The 19711-nt window shown below is 46.8% G+C and overlaps 1 protein-coding gene across 1 annotated transcript in view; it reads right to left on the bottom strand.

Annotated features, from left to right (window-relative positions):
• ANK1 (ankyrin 1) overlaps positions 1 to 19711 on the bottom strand; it is a 164180-nt gene that overhangs the window by 119941 nt on the left and 24528 nt on the right. The gene's annotated exons all lie outside the window — the stretch shown is intronic.

Raw genomic sequence — 19711 nt, 5'->3', positions numbered from 1 at the left:
CTCGGGTCTATAATGTGAGATGGCCTCAGAGGCCAGGACTCCCTTCCTTTTGGTATTTTTATAAGCAAACATGCTTGACAGGGGACCTGGGAAAGACCAGTCTTTGAGAGGGATCCCATTCCAATGTCGAACACTCAGCACTTCTGTGTCTTAGTTGTTGCTCAGCCACCTATCTCATGCATCCAAGTCTCTGCCAGCATGAACACTGTTTGCATTAAAGAAGAATGACAGCCAGAAAGAAGGAGAGCTGAGGGAAATAAAACAAAGTCTACTGATGTAGACAAGTGTAGACAGGTGCAGCGGAAAGAGTGAGGCAGATCTAAGCTCATAGCAGCTCCACTGAAACTCACTGAAGGACCCCAGATACTTAACCACCCTTTGCTTCTATTTTCTTCTCTCAGCCAGGGAGAGTAAAACACTTCTCATACCCTTATTGTGAAGGTTTTTTTTTTTTTTTTTTAATAACATACAGAAAGGATTGAGCACAGTGCTTGGCACAAATCACAGGTTGAGCTTAATAGGTGTCATGGATTGAATCGTGTCTCCCCAAAAGATACGTGAAGTCCTAATCCCTGGACCCGTGAACGTGACCTTGTTTGGAAATAGGGTTTTTGAAGATGTTATCAGTTAACACGAGGTCATACTGGAGTAGGGTGGGTCCTAATCCAGTTTGAGTGGTGTCCTCATGAAAAAGGAGAAGGGACACGGAGAGACAGACAGAGGAAGGACCACTACGGGAAGATGCATCTACAAGCCAAGGAGTGCCTGGGGCTACCAGAAGCCAGAAGAGACAAGAAAGATCTTCCCCTAGAGACCTAGAAGACAGCACGGTCCAGCCAACACACTGATCTGAACGTCTAACCTCCAGAACCTCGAGACAATAAATTTATGTCTTATAAGCCACCCAATTTGTGGCACTTTATTACAGCAGCCTTAGAAACTAATTCAATAGGTGAGAGTTGTCATGTGACAAGCCATATGTGAAGCCGTTTCTACAGAAGATACCTAGTGGTTTCCTCTCCCCACCAGGGGCACTCTGTCTCCTGCCTTTAGATGTCCTCCTCAGAAAACATGCTGTAGTGAGTTGAATGTGATCCCCCCCAAAATATGTCCAGGCCTGTGAATGTTACCTTACTTGGAAAAAGGGTCTTTGCAGATATGATTAAGTTAAAGATCTTGAGACGAGATCATCATGGATTACTCAAGTGGACCTTGAATCTAATGACAAGTGTCATTCTAAGAAACAGAAAAAGAGAAGACAGAGAGAGAGAGACAGCAATGTGAAGATGGAGAGAGAGATTGGAGTGATGTGGCCATAACCCAAGGAAGCCAGCAACCACCAGAAGCTGGAAGAGACAAAGGATTCTCCCCTAGAGCCTCCAGAAAGAGCATGACCCTGCAGACACCTTGACTTCGGACTTCCAGCCTCCAGAACGGTGAGAGAATGAATTTCTTGTTTTAAGCCACCAAGTTTGAGGTAATTTTTTATGACGGTCGCAAGAAACAAGTACACACACTAATGATTATCATCCTAAACACAGAAAGAAAAAAAAAAAAAAACAGAAGACTCCATAAAATCTAGAGCCAACATCTCAAACCATATGTCTACAATTAAACTCTGGATCCTCTCCCCAGTGGGAGATCTTTACCTTGACTTCTCAAATGCAATATGTCTGCATTATGACCCTCCAGTCTATCTTCATCTGAAGACCCTCCACTCCACACGTCCATGCTGCCCCACCATTCGCCCTGCCTCACCACCTCAGGCCTCTAACACTGCTCTAGAAGCAACGCTCTAGCTCTATCGCAGCCAGCTCTGTTCCACCCCACCTTGCTGATCTTCCTAAAATCCTGATTTCATGCCAGCCCCCCACTACTCCAGGACCTACACAGGCCCCCTACTAAATAAGCTCAAATTCTGGCTCTGCAGCTGCCTGTTCATGACATACCCGCATTCAGATCTCACTGTCCCCCAACATGGCAGGGGGGCCACTTACTCTCACCTCCCCTGTCCCCTTATGGTATTCTCATACTCTGCCTACCTCCAGGCTCACTCCCTGATTATTCCCTGGATTCTGAAGCCCTCCCCACTCTTGACTGCCAATACCAATCTTCCCTCTCTTCAAGATCCGACTCAGCTTCTTATCTCCTCCATCATGCTGTCCAGATACCCAACATTTCCGCCACCACAACTGACCCCAGCTCATGATGACCCCACGTATGCTGGAGTAGGGATTTCAATGGCTGATTTTTCAGAAGTAGATCACCAGACCTTTCTTCTACGGTGTCTCTGGGTGGACTCAAAATGCCAACCTTTTGTTTGTAGCTGAGCACATTAGTAGCTTGCTCTACCCAAGGACTGCCCATTCAATAGTTACCATCTTTAAATCCAGAAAGGAGTCCCCAGGTGACATAAATGGTGAAGCACTCAACCACTAGCCAAAAAGTTGGCAGTTCAAACCCACCTAGAGGCCCCTCGGAAGACAGCCCTGATGATCTGCTTCCAAAAGGTCACAGCTTTGGAAACCTTATGGAGCAGTTCTACTCTGCACACATGGGGTCGCCATGAGTTGAACCTAACTGGACGGTAACTAACAACAACGACAAAATCCTGGAAACACAGAACGGGGGCTTGATTTTTAAAATACCTTTTCTCTAGTTACTTAATACATGCAAGTCTTGTCTCCCCAGTCAAACTGTTTGCTTCTTGGGGCAAGGACCAATTCTTCTACCTCTTCTTTTGAATCCTTCAAAGCATTATGTGTCTGCTAGGCCAAGGCCTCCCTTGGCCTAAAGCACATGGCACCTCATGTCCCCCAGTTTCTTGCAAGGTATCTGTGTAGGAGGAAATACTTCAGAAATGAGGATCAGCCTGTTGGTTCTCCGGGAGCTAGATTCCCAGAGAAGCCAGACTCAACTGGAGCCAGCTGATTCAGAAAGCCTGTCTGGATTCAACTGTTAGGAAAAACACTCTATTATTCTCCAAGAATGAGAGCCTTACAGAGACATTTCTTCCAGCAGCTAACTATCTTTTGCAGCACAATAACAGACTCAGGGTGAAAGCCTGAGAATGGGAGGAAAAAAATAAATGTAATATCAACTAATGACACTATTTGACTGCTCAAAGCCCTGAATCCCGGAAGCGAAGCGGAATGTTTAAGACAGACAAACAAGCAGACAGAGAGGAAAGGAAGCCCAATCTGGACTAGAGTGAGGAAGCTAAACAGCTTCTCTAGTTTCTATCATATAACACCGAAATTACGAGAGAATACCAGTCACTGGGCCAAAGTGCTTTACAAACATTATATCTTTTCATCCTCATCACAACCTGTGAGGTAGGTATAATTATTATCCCCATTTCAGAGGAGACTAAACTGAGGTTTGAAGTGGATAATACCTTGCCCAAGTTCCACAGAGAGTTAACAGGGATTCAGTCCAGGTCGGCCTGATCAAAGCCTATGCCTCTATACTGCCCTTGACTCCAGGGCACATTTTCAGCAATTTCACACCTGAGGGTACCCAGACAGCCTTGACTGACTGGCAGTGGGTAGGCGGGGCTACGTGCTTTTTGCCAGTTAAACAGTGACCCCGTGATGGACAAAAGACCCTATGCAGGTCCCAGCAGTTCCTGGTCCTGACCCTGGGCTCCGTGTTAAGGCCAAGACAGGTCTCCAGAAAGGCATCGCCTAGTCCCAGTCCTTCTTTTCACTGATGATGAAACTGAGGCCCAGGGAGGTGCAGTGTCTGCCTTCTTACCTATTGCAGTCCAGTCAATTACAACTCATAGTGACCCTATATGGTAGAGCAGAACTGATCCATAGGGTTTCCTAGGCTGTAATCTTTATAGGGGATCACCAGGTCTTTTCTCCCACGGAGCCGCTGGATGGGTTCAGATCGCCAATCTTTTGGTTAGCAGCCAATCAGTTAACCACTGCGCCATCAAGGCTCCTTCTGTAAAGATTACAGCCGTGGAAATCCTATGGGGCAGTTCTATTCTGTCCTATAAGGTTCTCTCTGAGTGAGAATCGAGTAATCTTTCCAGAAGCAGACTGCCTAAGGTCACACAAATAGTTACAGACGAAATTCAACTGCTAAGACTTGTTCAGTTTTTCTTTTTGGTCTTCTCTAAGCATGGAGTAGTCAAGGGCATAAGCGGGATCCCCAGGGGATCTCAGAGGTGAATTGTAGATAATGGCATCACTCTCAGTGGCTACTGTGATCACTCAGTTTGATTCTATAATGCATTTACTGAGGTCCTATTTCAAGTTCGGCATCCTGCTAAGGCAAAGGGAGAGAGAATAAAAAAATCAGAATATAGGTCCCTGCCCTTGTGGCTTGAAAGAATAAAGTGATGGAGTTATAAAGGGGTCATTCGTGCATGCATCCGCTGATTCATTCAACAAGGGTTCACTGAGCACTCCTGGGTGTCAGGTAACATTTAAGCTACAGAGTGGCTCAAGTCCACCCACCTGGGAAGAAAGGCCTGGGGGCATTAGTTGGTATATGAGACCTATTCTCACCATCTTGCTCTTCCAAACCCTACTGCCCATCTATCCGATTCGATTACCTCCAATTCCAACCCCCCCTGGGGGCAATTTCCTGGTGCATCTAGGAACATGTTGTAGAATGCAACAGAAAGAAAGACGGTTAAAAAAAAAAAAATCCAGTATTTTCCATTTCAAATGTATTTACTTGAGTAAATACTAACCAAAACTATTTTTTAGGCTATGGTAAATTGGAGACCCACCCATCACCTGCCGGGTAGCCTCAGAGAGGCCTTTCTGTCAGAGGAGACTAACACCTCCTCTGTCAGGTGGGTTCCAACTCATGGTAACCCCGCGTGTGTCAGAGCAGAACTGTGCTCCACGAGGTTTTCAATGGCTGATTTTTAGAAGTAGACCCCCAGGCCTTTCTTCTGAGGTACCTCTGGGTAGTCTCGAACCACCCAGCTTTGGGTTAGCAGTGAGCACGTTAACTGTTTACACCAACTGAGAGGAGGCCAGAGGAGGCTAACGGCTGCCGGCTCACACTATATCGAAAATGAGTCCACAGTGTCCATAGCCCCTTGCATCACCACCAAAAGGCTGTCAACGCCCCTCCTGCATGCCCGTCAAGGCTGCTCTCTTGTGTCTTTGCCCCTTCCTGGTCTTGAGTTGTATTTTAATCTAACTTTAATCTAACTTTACCAGTGAGAAAATTGTCCATGCCTGCACGGGGGGAGTGAGTAAGACAGCATACGTTTTGATGTGTCCCTGGCTCACATTCCTGCTGGACTATCCAGGTGATACCCCTGAACTTCCTTTCAAAACAAAATACATTTACTTTTATAAAGCTCCTACTATGTTTTAAGCTTCCACACAAATTAATTTCTTTGTTCCTCACAAGAATCCCACGAGGCAGGTACTTTTATTATTCCCTTTTTGCCGATGAGGTAACTGAGTCACAGAGAAGTTAAGCAACTTGTCCAAAGTCACACAGCTAATACATGCCTTGGCAGAATTGAATCTCGGTAGCCTAGCTCCATGAGGCATTGGTGACTCAGTGGCTGAATTCTCACCTGCCATATGGGAGATTCAGGTTCTATTCCCGGCCAGTGCACCTCAGGCACGGCCACCACCTGTCTGTCAGTGGAGGTTTGTATGTTGCTATGACGCTGAACGGGTTTCAGCTGAGCTTCCAACTGAGACAGACTAGGAAGAAAGGCTTGATAATCTACTTATGAAAATCAGCCAGGGAAAACCCTATGGATCACAACAGTCTGGTCCACAACTGATCACAGGGATGGTACAGGGCTGGACAGCGTTTCCTTCCGTTGTGCATGAGGTCACCACGAGTCGGGAGTAACGTAAATGGCAGCTAGCAGCAACCATATAGCTCCAGGGTCTGTGCTCTTAACCACTGTAATCTACTGCCTCCTGAGCCAAGCATTTTTGAGTGTCCACAAGATTCCTCTGGCTCTGGCTCAAGGAAGCCTTCCACCTGCCCTCAGAGGCTGGGCTCCTTTCATCCATCAAACTTCAGAAGAAAGGAAGTGAAAGGGAAAGGAAGGGAATGGAATTCCTTCTGGGACTCAAGTTCTCATCGGGACTTCTCTGAAAGGAGAACTTGAGTCCCAGAAGGAATTCCTGAGTAGGGTGATACTGATACAGCAATAAATAAATAGCCGAGGGGCTCCAGTGTCCTGGGAGGGAGAGGCCGGAAGCACATTGTTAAATGCTGGCGTGCCGGTAACACAAGAGCAGTGAAGGCTTTTAAAACACCAGAGACCAGGCAAAGTTTAGTTTCAGATGGGGTAGAAGAATCCCAGGACCTCTAAGCATCTTCTCTGGAGCCTGCAGGGGCCTGAGTTTTCCCCAGAACAAATTATGACTTACTTTTCAGTGCAAATTGCATCTCTAAAAAAGAGGAGTGGATTGGTGAAGGGAAAGTCAACGCGCAATATAGGGAAAGCCAGCACAACTTGACCAAAGCAAAGGTATAGAAGTTTCCTAGACACATCTAAATACCTTGAGGGACTGAGTTGCTGGATCTTGGGGCTGGGGACCATAGTCTGGGGGTACATCTAGGTCAATGGTACGACATAGTTTATAAAGAAAACGTTCTACATCCCATTTTGGTGAGTAGCATCTGGAGTCTTCAAAGCTTGTGAACAGCCATCTAAGATACATCTATTGGTCCCATCCCCCCTGCAGCAAAAGGAGAATGAAGAAAAGCAAAGATATAAGGAAAACATTAGCCCAAAGGACTAAAGGACCATATGCACTAGAGTTTCCACCAGCCTGAGCCCAGAAGAACTAGATGGTGCCCAGCTACCAACACCGACAACTCTGACGGGGATCATAACAGAGAGTCCTTGACTGAAAAGGAAAAAAAATGTAGAACAAAATTCAAATTCATAAAAAAAAAGACTAGACTTACTGGTCTGACAGAGACTGGAGGAACCCCCAAGACTATGACCACCAGACACTCTGTTAACTCAAAACTGGAACTATTCCTTAAGTCCACTTCTCAGACAGATTAGACAGCTCTATAAAATAAGCAATAACATGTTGAGGAACACGCTTCCTAGTTCAATCAAACACACCAGACCAAATGGGCAACTCCTGCCCAAAAGCGAGATGAGAAAGCAGGAAGGGACAGGACCTGAAAAGAGACAGGGGACCCGGGGTGGAAAGGGGAAGCATGCTGTCACGTTGTGGGGATTGCAACCAATGTCACAAAACAAGATGTGTATAAATTTTTGAATGAGAAATTAACTTGAATGGTAAACTTTCACCTAAAGCAAAATAAAATTAAAAAATAAATAAAGATGAGTGGAAACTGAGCTATTGACGTGGCAACAGGGATAGGGCAACATCTCTTTCCCAAGGGGCCTTGTTTGGTCAAAATGCAGTTTGGTTAACAAAGCTATTGTGTTTTCATTTTTCTTTCCGGAAAGTTATGCTGTTGCAGCTTTACAAACTGTTTCGAAGAGCCCCAGTCAGACTGCCACTGGCAAAGATAACATGAGCAAATTAGAGATGTCATGGAGGACCAAGGATTGAACAAGATATGTAGGCAGGAGTCCTGGGTCTTGTTCTAATCTCCCAGCAGGACTGCAGGACTTTGGGAAAACCACTGTCCTTTCCCTGTGCTTTCTGCGTCTGTGTTGTTGGAGGCGGGGTGATGCAGGGATGTGTGGGCCCTGATGTTGGGAAGATCCGGGTGTGGATTCCTCTCTGACACTTGATCCTGTGCCTTGTACAAGTTCCTAAACCTCAATTTCCCCATTGCTAAAATGGGACTAACACACAGCTCGCTCGGTGGTTGTGGGGACGGAAGCAGGCAACGTATGAGGGCAGCACCCGGCTCCCAGGCACACACACGTCTCCCTTCTCCTCGCCCCCATTCATTTCCCGCTGCTTATTTTTTTATGGACCCCCGGGCCACTCGTGTTCCTAAGGCTTAGGGGTCGGGCGTGCAGTGGCCAAGGCCGGGCATCCCCGTGGGTTCGGAGGGACCCCGCTAGGGGCAGCCAGGCGCCCCCCGACGCAAAATCCGCTCGGCGGGACTTTGCTCTCGGGGTGAGGGACGCGGCCTCGCGCGCCCCGGCCCCGAGCGCCCCTCGGGAACCTCCGCGGCCGCTCCGCGCTCCGGCATGCGCCGCCTCGGCCGGCCGGCTCCCAGCCCCGCCGCCGCCACAGGTCGGGCTGCCTGCGGGCCGGCCCCGGCACCAGCCCCTTCGCGGCGGCCGCCTCGGGGCCGAAGGAATGTTCCTCTGGATCCTGCTAGGAAGCCTCGGTGGCCGGCGTGGAGGCAGCAGAAGGGCAGCCCTGGAGCGCGTCCCCGCACCCGCCCGGGAAAGTTGGCGCCTGGAGGAGCCCGGGGGGACCCGCAGCGACAGAGGCGGCCGGCGGCGCTGGGAGAGAGGCCGGGGAGCGCCAGGAGCGCCCACGGCCGAGCGGCCCCGCGCAGGTCGGATACTCACAGCAGGGGCTGGACAGGACCTGCCCTGTCGCGCTGCCATCGTCCGGCGCTCGCGCTGAAATCCGAGCCCGGCGCCCTGCTCCCCCTCGCCCGTTATGTGCTGGGCGGCGCGGGGAGCGCCAGCAAGTTACGCGGCATCTGGCTAAAAATACGGCTCCCTCGGCTCGGCTCGGCTCGGCGCGCCCGAGACCCTGCGCTCGTTCTCTGGCTCGCTCGCCCGCCCGCCAGCCGCTAATGGGATTTCTTCATTTTCTCTCCATTATTATGTCAGATGGGAAAGTTAATGCGAAGCGATCTCCAGAGAGAAGGCACCTGCTGCCAAGCCAAGTGGAGGGGGTGCGTGGCGGGTGCGGGCGGGGTGCGGTCGGAGCTCCAGGTGCCGGCCGGCCCCCGGTGGAGAGCAAGCGTCCTGTCGATGTAGAAGGGACGCAGACACGTCCAATGGAGGTGAGGAGCTCCAAGCTGCATGGCGCTCCTGCCCTGCCTCCTGCCACCCGGACTGCCCTAGTGAATGGGCCCTGGAGCCTGTAAAGACGGCCAGAGTGAGCTCAGCAAAGTCTATTTATGCCCCATAACCAATTTGCGTGTTTTGAGCTCTTGCACCGTGTCCTGAAATACCAGCTAATCGGCCTGTTCCAGACTGCCCTGGACCCCACAATGCATAGTAAGGCAGCTGCAGAGCAGGACGCAGATCAGTTAGTACAGTCTCCCTCCCTCCCCAGGTCTGAAGGTGTTCATGAGTTGTCACCAAAGACTGTGGTCCGTGGAGTCGGAGCAACCAGATTTCTGCTCTGGGCCCATCCTCACCTTTCCGTGAGGTCATTGAGGGGTAGATGTCAAAAGCATGTATGTAGTTGGTTAACAAAGTCTTGTGGGGGGCAGGGGGCCAGATACCAGAGGTTTTTAAGAGTAGGCACAACCCTCAGTGATGAGAAACAGTCAGCTAAACAATGCCAGGTGACAGCCCCCCTTGGCATTATTGCTTGTTCAAATCATGGATGTTTTGTATCATGAGCCCAGTGCCATGGTCTCTTCAAACAACCAACGAAAAAAAAGAAAAACCCAAACCCATTGCCTCCCAACTCATAGCAACAGAGTAGAACTGCCCCATAGAGTGCCCAAGGAGCACGTGGTGAATTCGAGCTGCCGACCTTTTGGTTAGCAGCCCCGTATCTCTTAACCACTATGCCAGCAGGGTTTCCCTTCAAACAATAGTCTGGATACAATTCCTAATACTCTTTCCCCTCCCCTTCCTACTCTGATTGTACAGAGAGCTGTGTGATGGTGAGGAACTAATGCACTGAGCACCTATTAGGTGGTGGACATATTGCATTACTTCATTTAATGCTCACTGCCACCTTGCAATTTAGGCAATGCTCTTACAGCTGTACGGATGAAGAACTGAGCCCCACAGGGGGGTTAAGAGGCAAGACCCAAGTCACCACTGGTAAATGGTGGGTCCAAGTGACCCAAAGTCCTTCCATTAGCAGCTCTGGCGAGATTCCCTGACAAAAAGAGTGCTCCGTGCCAGGAGGATGCTTCTGAAAGCCACAAAAAAGCTTCACAGTGTTTCCAAAGTAAGGTGCTCTTCAAAGCCATGTTGACAATTAGGAGAAAGCCCCAAATACATGGGACTGGTATTTGTAGACAGCAACATCAGAATTCTCTAGGCCCAAGAACCTCAGCACCACTGGAGGAAGAATTTTAGGACAGGCAACCTTTGAGTGGCAGCTAGAAAATGCTACAATGCTGTACCAGATGGTAGGGTGTCCAGATGTGGACAGTCTCTGCAGCATCTTCTCTCCCCATGTACGGATTTTTTTTTTAAACACAGGTCCCCTACAGGTCTCCTACCCTGTGCTTCTTAAAACTGCCTCCCAGATTTGCTGGAATCCTCTACCGAGAGAGCTACAATTAATAAATTATGGTTACTGGAACAGCCCTGATCATAGCCCAGTGGAATACCTCAGGGAATTCTAAAGCCCTGTTCCAACATTAACATTTAGAGAGAGAGAAAATACCCTACTCAGATGGAGGCTGGATAATGTGCGTAACACTTTCACAAACACTAATGTAATTGGCTGGCACAATGAACTGAAAGACTAGCTTTTAAAAGCTGTATTGAGGTATAATTGACACAGTATACACTGCCTATTTAAGCTGTACAATTTGCTAAGTTTTGGCATAGGTATAGCCCCATGAGCCCATCACCACAATCAAGATAATGAGTATATCAATCACCTCCAAAAGTTTCCTCATGTACATTCCTGATCCCTCCCTCCCGCCAGTGGACCCACATGTTTAACAATCCTTAGTAAGGTCAGCATCAATTTAGGCATTCTAATAGATGTGTAGTAGTATCTCATTGTCTCTTTAATTTGCATTTCTTTTTTTAATGATTAATGAGGCACCTTGGTGGTGTAGTGGTTAAAAGCTTGGCTGCTAACCAAAAGGTTAGCAGTTCAAATCTACCAGCTGCTCCCTGGAAACCCTATGGGGCAGTTCTACTCGGTCCTATAGGGTTGCCATGAGTTGGAATTGACTTGATGGCAACAGGTTTGGTTTTGGTTTCTGGTTTAATGACTAATGGGAGTCCCTGGGTGGTAAAAAGAGTTAATGCACTTGGATGCTAACTTAAAGGTTGGAGGTCTGAGTCCACCCAGAGGTGTATTGGAAGAAAGGCTTAGTGATCTCTTTCTGAAAAATCAGCCCTTGAAAATCCTATGGAGCACAGGTCTACTCTGAAAGACATACAGTTGCCATGAATCAGAGTTGACTCAATGGCAACTTGTTGTTTGTTAGTTTTGTTTTGTTTTAAATGACTAGTGATCTTTGAGCATCTTTTCATGTGCTTATTTGCCATCCATTACACCTTCTTTGGTGTAATTGTGCTTGTTTTCCTATTACTGAATTTTGAGAGTTCCTTATATACAATATTTTAAAGGTGAGAAAACAGATCTTGCAAGTAAAGTGAATTATTCAGAATAAAGCAGCAAAAAATTCCAGGTCCAATTTCACTACCCAGGTCTTGGGACTGCTAAGTCCAGTGTTCTTTACACCATACAATGCTATGGGTTATATATAATTACAAAGAAAAAAAGATGAGATGGTCTTAGTGGACCAAGCTGAACACATCCATAATATTGTGAAAGAAATGGGGAAGATGCTGAGGTAGTATCAGTAGGACATGGATACTCAGGACTGCCAAGAATGCTTGACATTAGCCATGATCTCTTTAGGGCTGAAGCTTTGCAACTTAGATATGCAAGGAGTCAGGCAAGGCCCAAGGGGCAAAGAAAGGAAACTACTACAGATAAGTTGTTCAGTAAGGCCTGAAGTTAAAGGACCTAAGATGATTGAAACTAAAGAAGAGAAAGTTAAGGGATATAACCCTTAGAAATGTAAACTCCTCCAGTACCAGGGCCTGGAACCCTAGAAAAACTCGTTGCCATCAAGTCAATTCCAACTCATAGCGGCTGTATAGGACAGAGTAGAACTGCTTCATTGGGTTTCCACGGAGCGGCTGGTAGATTCGAACTGTTGACCTTTTGGTTAGCAGCTGAGCCCCATTTGGAACCCCAGCATGGTACTGATTATATGCTGCCCTTTCCCAGGTGTGGTAGCCTGGTATAAGCTCTGGCAGGCACACACCCTGGCTCACATGCTCTATATTCACAGCTCCTCTTCCTCATTTCTCTCACTACTCCTCACTCTCCATCCATGGCTAGCACAGTGCTGGACGGTGGTGCCACTTAAATGCTTACTGATGGACGTATGAAGAATGACATATCTGCCATCCCCACTAATCATCAGGAAACATCCAAAGCTGTAAGTCAGGGGTTACATTGATGTAGAGAAGATTTCAATTAGACAGAAAGAACTTTCCAGCTGTAAGGGATGTGAGCTAATAGAACTCATTGTTCAGAAAGGGGTGCATCTTTGCCGGAGATCCTTTGATATGGCACATTAGAAGTGGAAGATAAACAAAATGACTTGCAAGGTTTCTTTGGGCCCTAGGGATACAGAAAGACAAACCATTATCTTCCCCCTCCCACAATTAATTGACTGCCCCTTCTTAGCCCTCCATCACCACCACACCCTTAGATCACAAATGATCACCCTAGCTCCTTCTCTGTCTCCTATTTCTTCATATTTCTCTACGGTTGTACTTTTTACATTTTATTTATTTTAATTTTGGTGAAAATACACACAGTCATCCACCATTTCAACAATTTCTACATGTATAACTCAGTGACATTGATTACATTCTCCAAGTCATGCAACCACTCTCATCATCCTTCTCCGAATTATTCCCCCACCACTGACTTAGACTCATTGCTCCCTAAGCTTCTCAGCTAACCTTTTCAGTTGCTGTTGTCAATTTGATCTCACATAGATAATTATTTAAAAGACCACAATGCTCAAAGTAGACATATTTTATCTACTAAGATAAATTATTTTTGGCTCAAAGAAGATTTCAGGGTATAGTTTTGGTTTAAGGGTTAGTTTAAAGACTGTCTCAGGGTAATAGATTTGGGGTTTCATCCAGCCTCAGTGATTCCAGAAAGCCTGGTTTCCATTGGGAATTTGAAATTCTGTTGTGCATTCTTCTCCATTTTGATCAGGATTCTTGTATAAAATCTGTGATCGAAGTGATCAGTACTGGTAGCCGGGCACCATCCAGCAGGGTTTGTATTTTTTTAATGCAGGTACTTAGTATACTCAGGAGCTCTGCCAGTGAGAGGTACTGAAACCAAACCACTCTAGTCATCTAGTGCTGCTATAACAGAAATACCACCAGTGGATGGCTTTAACAAAGAGAAATTTATTCTCTCACAGTCTAGTAGGCTACAAGTCCAAATTCAGTGCTTCAGCTCCAGGGGAAGGCTTTCTCTGTCAGCTCTGGAGGAAGGTCCTTGTCATCGGTCTTCCCTTGGTCTGGGAGCATCTTACCGCAGGAACTTCAGGTCCAAAGGACACGCTCTGCTCCTGGCACTGGTATGAGGTTTCCATGTGTCCCTGCTCGCTTCTCTCTTTTATATCTCAAAAGAGATTGACTTAAAACTCTACCTAATTTTGTAGATGTCATCAGTATAATTGCTGCTAATCCATCTTGTTACATCACAGTGATGGGATTTACAACATATAGGGAAATCACATCAGAAGATAAAAAAGTAGACAATTATACAAGGGAATCATGGCCTAGCCAAGTTGACAGATATTTTGGGGGGATACAGTTCAATCCATGACACAAAACAAAACAAAAGCAAACTAAAAAGAACTGCACAGTGTGATGGCATTAATTGTTGTTGTTAGATGCCATTGAATTGGTTCTAACTCATAGCGACTCTCTGTGTATAACGAAGCACTGCATGGTCCTGCACTATCCTCACAATCCTTCCTATACTTAAACCATCATTGCAGCCACTGTGTTAATCCACCTTGTTGAGGGTCTTCCTCTCTTTCACTGACCTTCCACTTTACCGAGCATAATGTCCTTCTCCAAGGACTGGTCCCTACTGATAATATGTCCAAAGTACATGAGACGAAGTGTTGACATCCTCACTTCTAAGGAACATTCTGGCTATATTTCTTCCAGGACAGATTTATCCATTCTTTCAGCAACCCATGGTATATTCAACATTCCTCCCTAATACCATAATTCAAAGGCATTGATTCTTTTTTGGTCTTCCTTATTCATTGTCCAGCTTTCACATGCATATGAGGCAATTGAAAATACCGTAGCTTGGGTCAGAGGCACATTAGTCCTCAAAGTGACATCTTTGCTTTTCAGCACTTTCAAGAGGTCCTTTGCAGCAGATTTGCTCAATGCAATACATCATTTGATTTCTTGACTGCTGCTTCCATGGGCTTTGGTTGTGGGTTCCAGGAAAATGAAATCCTTGACAACCTCAATACAATTAATGTCATTGAGTTGTGCATGTAAAGAATGTGGAGATGGTAAATGTAATATTACAAATATATTTACCACAATAAAAAAAAAAAAAAAAAGACTTGCTAGGCTAAAGAAAACACCAGAGTTTCCCAGTAAGGAAGATCAACCACTTGTTCTATCCCACAGTGCTGCCTGGAGTCTGTAGGCTTTTTCCGGTCTTGCTAAATATTTCACCAACTGTCTCTTTGCAGTTCCCTCAGCAGACAGGCACAATGAAGTGCTGGAGGCTTCAGCTATGGAGTTTTGTCCTTAAGGCCACATTAAGCTATGTCAGGAGGAGGCCTCGTGGGGGAGAAGCAAGGGAAAAGATTCACTACACAACACTTAAAACCCCTGGCTCACTTCCGGCTTGGTCATGTGGGCTGCTCCCCGAATGCAGTGGGAACCTGGGATGGCTTATTGACCGTGCCTGCATGCATCCCCACAGGCCTGTTTAGTCATTCTTTATCTCTTCTGGAAACTGGTGGAACACTTTTTGCTCAGGAGCCTGAAGCAAAGAAGAGCTTGCTTCCTGGGTGAGCGGGGCTGTCAGATGACTCGGCCTCCTCAGGGCACTTCAGGGGAACAAGAGCAGATAGCTTCAAGTGGTAGCCAGCCTGGGACTCAAGTTGGCCCCTCTCTCAAAGCACATCAGAGCTGAGACTCAGGGCAGAGCCGAGATCCCAGAGCAGGGCCTCCTGGCACCTCAGAGGGACTCGTGTGGCAAGGACCACTACTCTTGTCCCTGCAGGTCATTAGAGGACAGCCACGCCCCTCTTGCTCCTCCCGTGGTGACCCTCCTATGGGGTCAGCTCAAATGGAGCTGACTTGACGACAGCAACACTGCTGTTTGCTTTTCTGGGCAGCCTCTTTAATATTCCAGGCTAGTAGACCTACCACAACTGAGCTGTGTGACTTCTGATAAGGGGAAGAACTTCTCTGAAGACTGGTTTCCTTCTCAGTAAAATGAAAATAACCTTAACCACCTCTCCAAGTACTGTTAGAATAATGTAAAAATGCCTAGAGTTGTCTCTGGCGCATTTTGTTTTGATACTCTTTTCCTCCTTCCCTCCCTTCCTTTTTCTCAACTAAATATCTCGAAAGCTTTTCTCAAAGGTTAAAACACACACACACGGGTACGAGGTGTTATTGATCTTGCTTCTACCCAGGAAAACTAGGGCCTAGTCACCTCTTATCCAAGGGAAAACACCCAAGGCTGAGAATAGCACCCCGAAAAAATCCCCTATCTGCTGTGGCCCCTAGACCTCTTGGGTTTATAATGCACGGATTTCACTTTCCATTTTCTCTACGGTGATGAAACAATTCTCAAGCCATGAAGCCATGTTCCCAGAGCACTGTGTCTGACAGCTCCTCTTGAAATATTCCTGCCACTGGCTGCATTGTGACCTGCTGACAAGCACAGCTTTGCTCTTGACCCTTCTTCTATCTGTTCTGCCCCTCACACACGGTGAGTCACCCCCGCTTCTAGAGACTCTGGGTATTGGTGATAAGAGTGGCTACCAGGAACCCCACCCTTTACTGAGAAAAGCAAGCCAGTTTATCATCCACTGGGAGCCAGGCACCAGCCACCCTAGGGGGTTTATGAACCATTGAGAGCATAATTGTGAGAAAAATGTTATTCTTCATATATACACAATCGTACCCTCCCCAATTAATCAGGAATGAACTTTACAGAACATATGCCACAAATGTTATATCGAAGTGAGTAAGAAAACCAGTCTGATTCCCTTAAGGCCTTGTAATTCCTTCTTAACCTTTATAGTAATGAGACAAGAAAGACAGAGAAGAAAAGAGGGTCCTGGTTGTTTTTCTGTTGAACTTTCTGTGAGGAGCTCCTAGTGGCTAATTAGGTAACACTGGGCTACCAGCCCCACTGGAGTAAGGGATCCCAAGTGCGGGGTTTATTTAGGGAACTGATCAGAGCCTGGTGTCAGGTCCCAGTGTTGGCACTCATCTCTATCATGTTCCTTTTAAAAGGGTTGACAGCCCTGGATTCTATTTTTAAAACCAGGAGAGAGGTGCTACATGGATTCTAGAAGGCCAACAGTAAACCCGAGATCACTGGAAGGGGAAGAGAGGGGGAGAGAGAGCTGCTAAATCTAGGATTCTCTGTTCACATACACACTGGGGTTCCCCCTATTCCTGGGAGCAGATATTGCCTAGCCTTCCAAGGGGATCTCTTGACTTGCAGGTTCACTCTTTGGCAAGGCCTCAGTGGAATTTGACTCTAATGAGTCCTTGAGTTGGAAAAGCGCTTTGCACGCTGGGTCTATTTTTCGGCATTGAGACTTTTTCTGATGGCACAATATGGTTAAGAATTCAGCTGATAACTCAAAGGTCAGCAGTTCGAATTCACCAGCTGCTCCTTAGAAACCCTATGGGGCAATTCTACTCTGTCCCTATAGGGTTGCTGTGAGTCAGGATCGACTCGACAGCAACGGGTTTGGTTTTTGGTTTATTTGGTTTATTCCCAATGGACTTTCTATACATATGTCATCTCCTCCCTCATTCTTCTTTCAAATCATATGCTCTGGACACCACTCTCTCTAGCACTGCATCTTGTCACTGTTGTTAGCTGCTGTCAAGTCAGTCCCCAACTCATGGTGACCCCAAGCACAACAGGACCAGACTGCTCTGATCCATGGGATTTTCATTGTTTGAGTTTTTGGAAGTAGACTGCCAGGCCTTTCTTCCTAGTCCATCAAAAAAAAAAAAAAAAAGAACAGAAGCCCCTCTGAAACCTGTTTAGCATCACAGGAATACACAAGCCTCCCCTGATAGATGGGTGGTGGCTAAATCTGAGGTGTACTGGCTAGGAATTGAACTTGGGTCTCCCGCATGAAAGGTGAGAATTCTACCACTGAACCACCATTGCCTCCACAGCACTGTAGAGCCCACAGCCAAGCTGGGCTACGCAATGAGCAAGCAAAAGCCTGAGCACCTCGAAACCCCAGAAACTGTGCTACAGGGAAGTGGGGGGTGGGGCTGAGGGAGGGGGAACGGACCCAGTGGCAAGACTGCAAGGGACAGGATTGTTTTCCTGATGGTCAGAAATAAACAGGAGTCCAAACCTCACTGTTTCTCATCAAACACCCAGCTGAAGAGAACAGAATGTTTTATGTACAATAACAAATTTCAGCTTCAGTAGCCATTTCTCTTTTGGGAGATGAAATAGAACCAGACTCCCCCAAGCATGAATGCCCGGAGGACAAGAGAAGGATTTTGCTGAGTAGTTCTGGGACCACCAGGAGCTACCTGGGCTGTGAAGGGAACACAAGATGAGGTATCTTCTCACACTCTTCTCTGGATCCCCAAGCCTAGCACAGAGTGTCGAGTTTTGATTCAGACTAAGTCATGTTCCCCTAGTCAACCAAATGGGAGCTTTGTCCAGGCTTGGTCAAAACTACAAGTGTGAGAGTGTTAGCTGGCCACACACCAGAGGCTCCTTACTGTCAGCTGAATCGGAATCTAAATGAATCCAGTCAACTCATGATTTAAAAATGAGTCATATCAGTGAAAAAAAAAAAAATCAGATATTTGGGGTTGGTTGACTTAATTCTTCACTTTCCCACAAGTTGATTGGCCCTGTGGAAGCAGCATTGGGGTGTTGTCCTTTCCTAGATGGAGAAGATATGGGCCCTTCCATTCCAGAGCAGAGAAAGGGGTGCAGGGAAAGGCTCCCTCCCTCACTCCATCTCAGCCTTCCCCTACCATCTACACTAGTACTAAATCGCCAGGCCAGACTCAACAGAGCTACTTCTCTTACTCCCTCTCAAGGTAATGAAGCAGACAGCTCTTCAGCAGTTCATGTCTCTCTGCTGAGGGTGGGAAGATGTTGGGGTGTCATGAGGGTGTATAAATACAATTCGGAAGCATCCCCATCACCGAGTGGACCGGCCTGTGTCGCAGAGTCATGCTTCATTTCGCCCACTGCGGGAGGAACTGACACTTCAGAACGTATTGCTCAACTGCTGACTGGGAGCTCAGATTCAGAGTGGAAATTACACCCATTCTGGAAGACATTTATGAAATGCACTGCCAGAATGGTCCCATTTACTAAACTAAGTTCAGTGTTTCCAAACATTATGGAAACTTCCTCTACAGCCTGCTGACCTGGGAAGAGGAGTATTAGACATTGAAGAAACTGCAAAAAAACAAACTGACTTGAACTACACTAACATGAAAAAATATACATTATTTTTTTTTCAAATTGCAAAACAGGTTTGAGTATGGGCAGTGAGGCCTATGATTCCAGGGTTCCTGAAAGATGCCCCAGTGCCAGTTTGGGCAGCCCTGCCTGGCACGTTCATCTAAAGTAACTGAGGTTCCCGCCCTTCCTTAGAAAGGAACCACCGTCACGGGCAGGAGGGCTGACTGTGGATCCACTCAAAAAACAAAACAAAACAAAAAAACGGTGCCATGCCTTCAATTCTGACTCATGATAACCCCACGTGTGTCAGAGCAGAACTGCACACCGTATGGTCTTCAACAGAAATAGATCACCTCTGGGTAGACTCGAACCACCAATCTTTCAATTAGCAGGCAAGACCTTACCTGCTCGTACCACCCAGGGATTCCAGATACTTTATTTGAACAACTTACCCTGAGCCAGGACAGCTAGTCTACTGCCAGCCACCTGGAAATCTGCCTAAAGAATTCCAGAGGGATCTGTGCCCCCCGAAGGTTGCCCGGTCCCTGGAGCAAGGCTTTCCCAGCTTGGAGGAGGGGGCCTTGCCCCCATCCTTAGAATTGCGGCCTGAAAAGATCATGCTTATGTGACCCCTTTCATGCCCTCTGGCCTATAATTCACTAGAGTACAAATTAGATCAAGACAGAAGACCCAGGAACGGGGAAGGATTTGAAAATAATAATAGCTAAAATGTATGTACCAAGCACTATTCTAAACATTTTAGATGAGTTGGCTCATTGAAGCTTCACAATAACCCTATCTATGTGGTAGGCACTATTATTATCGCCATTTTACAGATGCGGAAGCTAAAGCACAAAAACTTTAAGTCATTTGCCCAAAGTTATCCAAGAGTAACCCAAGAGTCACCACCCAATCTTTCCAGTTATTGTACTGTTGTGGCTTCCATGTTGCTGATCCTGGAAGCTATGCCGCTGGCATTTCAAATACCAGCAGAGCCACCCGTGGTGAACAAGTTGCAACAGACCTTCAGACTAAGACAGACTAGGAAGAAAGGCCCAAAGAACTACTTCTGAAAATCAGCCAATGAAAACTCTATGGATCACAAGGGAAGACTGTCCAATACAGTGCTGGCAGATGAG

Source organism: Loxodonta africana, chromosome 19, assembly GCF_030014295.1.
Source record: "Loxodonta africana isolate mLoxAfr1 chromosome 19, mLoxAfr1.hap2, whole genome shotgun sequence".
In the NCBI taxonomy this organism is placed as follows: domain Eukaryota; kingdom Metazoa; phylum Chordata; class Mammalia; order Proboscidea; family Elephantidae; genus Loxodonta; species Loxodonta africana.
This window is presented reverse-complemented; position numbering and strand designations above follow the sequence as displayed.